This window comes from Anguilla anguilla, chromosome 17 (assembly GCF_013347855.1).
Source record: "Anguilla anguilla isolate fAngAng1 chromosome 17, fAngAng1.pri, whole genome shotgun sequence".
Lineage (NCBI taxonomy): Eukaryota > Metazoa > Chordata > Actinopteri > Anguilliformes > Anguillidae > Anguilla > Anguilla anguilla.
The window spans coordinates 1096496-1103315 of NC_049217.1; positions in this window are offsets into that span (position 1 = coordinate 1096496).

Genomic DNA, 6820 nt, shown 5'->3' on the forward strand with positions numbered 1-6820 from the left:
TATCCTGCCACCTAATATTCCCTGATGCCAAGGCCCCGTCCTTCAGACTGCATACTCACCCCTGTGGTACAATCTGTAAAATGACTCTTACGAAGCAAAGGAGTTGAATTCCTAGAAGAAAGCACAGAGAGAGCAGAACCACACACAGTCCCATAGGCCACACACTGTAAAAAATGTAAGGCTCCTTCAGCAACAAAATTGTGACTGATTACAATGCATATTTTCAAGTTGGCTCAACATAGAAGTACACTCCAGCGACAGGCCCTTTATACTGGCACAGCAACCGTGAATAAGTTGTGGTTTTGTGAGCTACATTTTATTACATTTAAATACAACACCAAAATGACCCAAGTTCATGTAACTAAGAATTTTATCCTGAGCCAATGTAAAAAATGAAGGTAAAATTAAAAGACATGACAAAATTCCATCCCTCCATGTTCTATCCCACTTTCTCCTGGAGGGGGTTGCAGGGGGACTGGAGCCTATGCCAGTGTGTGTTGGATGGGGCCAGCCAGGATTCAAAACCAGTGCCTTGTCGCTGTGAGGTGACTGCACCACTATCACCCCTTGACAAATGTAATCTAGTAACTATTATTTGATAATATGATTCATGGTCAGTTATGATTGATTGACACTCATTAAAAGAGCCAGGCCATAATCTAAAAAAAAGAAAAGCAAGTCAAAAAGATTGTTAAGGATTTTTTCTTAACAAACAAGTGGCCGCTGTTTTCGTTTCATGCATTTTTGTCATGGTGGTGCAGCGAATTGCATTCACTTCACAGAAAAAAGGTTCCATGTTCGAATCCTGGCCAACCCCACCCAATGCATGCCAAAATAGCATGAACCCCGTTTGAGCACAATATGGAGGAGCCTTGCATGTTTTACAGTGCATATACAGCCACATACAGCCACTTCTGAATCAGCAAAGACGACCCTGCCAGAGCTTACCACAGAAACGTAAACTCACAGTTTATACGACTCTTAGACACTCAGCTCCGTATTTGTCTGCTGTTCTGCTACTGAACCCAAAATGACTCCAAAAGGTTCACATTCTGAAAATAAAGTTGTGACTTGAGGACTATTGTGTAGAGCAATACATGACTTGGGACATTTGTTAATGAAACCTGTTGTGATTAATAATGGGATGGCCAGAATAGTGGAGTAGCCTAACTGGTGAGTCATTACTGTGGTCTTACCAGTCTACCAGGTGTTGATACTCTTCCCCATCCATAAGGACTCGTGAGAACCCTGTAAAATGTTTGAAATACTGAGGTTAATTAATATAGTGCCAAAAGCATTTCACAAATAGTCCACCTCGCAAGTGAAGAAAATAAGTGTTTAAAATCGCGTGTATGCGTGTGTACCATATATATATATATATATATATATATACATGCAATGCATATATGGTACACACACGCATACACGCGAGTAATCTTTTGCTAAAACGCTATTTTAAAACTTTATTGGGAGGAATTTAAGTTTTCAGCGAATCAATTAACTCGTTTTTTCACATCACGTAGGTAAAAAAGGTAAGAAAATCGTGGAAGTTGAACAAGCCCGAGGTGTGAGAATGAGATTTAAGGCTGAAAACGTCAGTATCACGCCATATGCGTGACGACCCTCTGTAAATTGACAGCATTTAACCACATTAAGGCAAAACGCTTAGCTTGTTGTATACTTGGCAGTATTCTTCAATTTTTTTTAAAAATGCTACATGATTTGAATCGGACATTATGCTCACAACGTAAATAGTATAGGCTATGCCAGTCTCACCTGATTAGATGGGTCTCGTTGTGCCGTCAACACTGAAAAAACGGCCGAACTGCCTGTGTATATTATCGGAATTCGTTTCACTGTTGTGACGTAGCTAGTGTCATGCTGGCTGGTCACGCGTGGAATTTCGCTAGCCAACAACCTGTAAAAAAATATGGACAGTTACTGTGACGTCATCCATTAACTTTCCATGGGTTTGCGAAACGCGTTTTGACGCCGACGAAGTGTAGATTTTTTAATTCGTGGAGGGAATTAGCTATTATTATTATTATTATTATTGTTGTTGTTGTTGCTGTTTTATTAACAGCAATAATAATGTAACAGAAAATACATCCCTCTCACACCTGTATCATTTATGGAGCAATTCTTAAAAATGGTTTCAATACAAATGTTTAAAAACGGTGTGCGCATACGAAGTGTCCATCTTGTGCGTGAGAGAGAGATCGGGATGTGGACATGATACAAGAGAGTTTAATCTTCCTCATCTCAGGCCTCTGTCACAAAATAAAAACTCGCCCATCAGAGGAAATTAGTTTCCTGTTGCTTTTATATAGCTTTCGTTCGGACAGAACGAGGTACACTTACGTTGATTTCAACAGAGTGAAATGGATACCACTTTTTCATCGAAACTCATTTTACATATTCTCTTCTGGGGTACGCGTTTGTTTTAAAAAGGTATTTAGCGGTTGATAATTGATAGTATTTCATGTCCTTAATCTCTCTGCTCATGGTTAAATGTACTGGGAGGTCTGAGAACAGAGGTAGATGTTAAATTAGGCTACGTAGTGCCCATTTTGTCTAGGAACAGGTCAATAAAACGGTATTACTGTGATTTAGTTCTGATGTGATTTTGACGATTTTATGCATTGTTCCTATTTGATTTGTTAGTGCAAACAATGCCATTTAAATAAATAAATAAACATGATATAATATAGTTTCATAGTAACATTGTGATTTTCCAACATGTGAAATATATTTTACTTATTAAGATTCAATGGAAACAACCAGTTTCTAAATTGCAAATTTATATCCAAAACATCTGTCTATTACATACAATTATGTGTGTGTGTGTGTGTGCATGTGAAAAATAACATTTATGATGTATTGAGAATAATATGCATTCATATTATTGTTACCTGTTAATTGTAAATAAAATAGTAAATACTATAGTATTCATATTTGAAAAGTCAGTATATTCAGCTGAAATACATTTACCGGTATCACAAGGAACAGTCACCAGGATTGCAAAAGAACCAATAATATATAAGCAATAACATGTAGAATAGAGGAAACAAAAACTAAAAGGAAAATTGGTGGAAAAAACCAGAAGGAATCCCCAAAAAGTGAGAAAGTAAGGTAAAAAAAAAAAAAAACTCCCCTGTGCGAAAAAAAAAGAAATTTTCTCAAATGCTGGTGAGAAAAGATTCCCCAAAGGGGAGCAATCTGGGGAAGAACATGTCCTTTACCAATGATCTGGCTTGGCTTCATGTGATTCCTATCACAATGACAACCCACTAACTAACACAAAAATGTGTGAAAGTGCTGTAAACATCGGCAGTGTGGACACTAAGCAGCAGCAGCTTGTGCTGTTAAAAATGTGCTTTTCACACTGGCAGTGTGGACACTAAGCAGCCTGTGCTATTAAAAGTGTGCTGTTAACACCGGCAGTGTCGACACTAAGCAGCAGCAGCCTGTGCTGTTAAAAGTTGCTTTTCACACCGGTAGTGTGGACACTAAGCAGCAGCAGCCTGTGCTGTTAAAAGTGTGCTGTTAACAGTGGCATTGTGGACACTAAGCAGCAGCAGCCTGTGCTGTTAAAAGTGTGCTGTTGACACCAGCAGTGTGGACACTAAACAGCAGCAGCCTGTGCTGTTAAAAGTGTGCTGTTAACAGCGGCAGTGTGGACACTAAGCAGCAGCAGCCTGTGCTGTTAAAAGTGTGCTGGTAACACCAGCAGTGTGGACACTAAGCAGCAGCAACCTGTGCTGTTAAAAGTGTGCTGTTAACACCAGCAGTGTGGACACTAAGCAGTCTGTGCTGTTAAAAGTGTGCGGTTAACACTGGCAGTGTGGACACTAAGCAGCCTGTGCTGTTAACAGTGTGCTGTAAACATCGGCAGTGTGGACACTAAGCAGCAGCACCCTGTGCTGTGAAAAGTGTGCTTTTCACACTGGCAGTGTGGACACTAAGCAGCCTGTGCTGTTAAAAGTGTGCTGTTAACAGCGGCAGTGTGGACACTAAGCAGCAGCAGCCTGTGCTGTTAAAAGTTGCTTTTCACACCGGCAGTGTGGACACTAAGCAGCAGAAGCCTGTGCTGTTAAAAGTTGCTTTTCACACCGGCAGTGTGGACACTAAGCAGCAGCAGCCTGTGCTATTCAAAGTGTGTTGTTAACACCGGCAGTGAGGACTTTAAGCAGCCTGTGCTGTTAAAAGTGTGCTGTTAATAGTGGCAGTGTGGACACTAAGCAGCAGCAGCCTGTGCTGTTAAAAGTGTGCTGTTAACACCAGCAGTGTGGACACTAAGTAGCCTGTGCTGTTAAAAGTATGCTGTTAACACCGGCAGTGTGGACACTAAGCAGCCTGTGCTGTTAAAAGTGTGCTGTTAACACCGGCAGTGTGGACACTAAGTAGCCTGTGCTGTTAAAAGTATGCTGTTAACACCGGCAGTGTGGACACTAAGCAGCCTGTGCTGTTAAAAGTGTGCTGTTAACACCGGCAGTGTCGACACTAAGTAGCCTGTGCTGTTAAAAGTGTGCTGTTAACACTGACAGTGTGGACACTAAGTAGCCTGTGTTATTAATATGAGACCCATGAGTGGCTTCAGGGACGTCATCCAAGCCGAAATTCTGGGGGGGCATGGGCGTCCTTCCCCAGAAAAAAAAGAAAATAATGACGCAATTTTCCTGCAATTTTACACACACACACACACACACACACACACACACATATATACATATATATATATATATATATATATATATATATATATATATATATATTCAAAGACTTTGGAGGGATTCTTTTAAAACATCACTAAATCAGTTTTTATAGCTCAGTAATCTCCCACATTATATTAGGGTAAATACTGTATATTTATTTAGAGATTTTTATTTCAATTATTTGTACTGTTATGGTTATTGAAAATGACACTCACTTATTCACTCACTTCTACACTAGCTTCTACACTGCTGCCACTTTTCTTGAAAAAGAGCTAAGTCTTGTCTGCTTCACCCAAAAAATTTAAGTGGCAATTTAGAGAGCATAGATAATAAAGCCACAGATGAAAGGAACCTGCCAATATGGTAATAGCTGTATTTGAAAGCACAATGAATAGGAAGCAGCAAGAGTACAGATGAGACTGTGCTGACATCACATAGCAGTGTCTGCTCCATTGCTAATAAAAGCTCAGACTGAGCAGTGGTAACCTATTTTTCAAACTGCTCAGCCTCCATGAAAGATCCATCATCACCACTAGCCTAAGTACATATAACCTGTAACCACACCTACACACAATTAAATCTGCATACATTTGAAATTAAGGAAAATAGCCTATCACTATAAATCTCACGTAAGATAACCTACCTCTTGCACGATCAACCTCCTGACTGAGGACAGGGCTGGTGCTTTCTGTCGTTTTTTAAAGAATGACAAGATTTTCCTCTGCATCTTGACCTGGAGATATCAAATGGAATTCAGTGTTTTGCTAACTATAACCTGTGATAGTGGCGGTAAAAACTATCAGCTCACTGCTGTAAGATTCACACAGCTCTCCTTCACCAATATTAAATAGGATGCTATGCTATCATAAGTGCCAGTGGCGGTTCTTTAATGCGGGGCGCTGGGGAGCCGCCCCCCTGAATGTGAAATAATTATAAAATAAAAATTGTTTACTCGTACAATGCGCCTGGTAGTCTGCCAGCGCCTGTCAGCATTCATTAAAAAATTGGTTCCAAAATCAAATTGTATTTGGTTATCATGTTGGTCACATGATAAATTTCCAGTTTAAAGAAAAAAAAAATTATTGATTATTGATGCTACAATACATTTTGTATAGAAAAACATATATTACAGTTGATCACACTGAAAAATCATTTTAACATCTTATATTCATACATAAAACAATATCAGAATAAATTTCCAGTTGTCCACCATGTGTTGAAAGCAGAGACCGTAAAAAATAAAACTTGGTTGAAAGCAAGGTGAGGTCAGTGAAACGTCACAACTCGTGAACTTGGATATGGAACTTGACCGAGTTTACCACTGGTATTTACCACTTGGTCGGCCGTTCGAGTGCAACTTCCTGGTGGTAAACTCGGAAATAACCGACTTTATGAGTTGACGAGGACCGACCAAATGCACCATTAGTCCTTCAACTTTTGGCAAGCAGGTGACCTGAGGCTGCTCTCTAAATGGTTGCTTCAGATTTTCCACCACTCCTACTTTTATTGGCAGCGAATTGGTATTATTTTTTTATGTAATGTTATTGGACAATTCTCGACGCTATCTTTCATGCTCACGCCCACCATTAATATAACTACTGATGCGCAACTGTCACTATTGCTCCTTAGCTAGCTGACCGGTAGGCCTGCTTTCAGGAGATGGAAACTTCAAGTAGAACCACGGAAATAAAAGAAAATTTGGTTATTTCCTTACAAAAACGCCCTTTCACAAGGCGTTCACTGGAAGAAAAAGAGGATAAAGGAGCTTGGACCGGACCGACCCAATTTAAAAATTCAGCAGCAGGCAAGTGTCGAGGACGAGCCTATACCCGGGGCTTCTCCCGCTCTTGCTATGACAAACGGAGTTGGCTAGCTGGATGTGGCCTAAGTAATGCCTTTTATTGCTTTCCCTGTTTGCTATTTCAAAGTGTCGGCACCGAAGCGTATGGGACAACGACGGGGGTACAAGACCTATGACATCTTTCTGAAAAATGCAAACGGCACAAAAGTAGCCGCAGCCGTCTAGACAATAGTATGAGATTAGGTTTTTTTGGCAGGCTTAGCATTGCTGAACAGCTAGATGAAGGCTACAGGATTGGCATTAG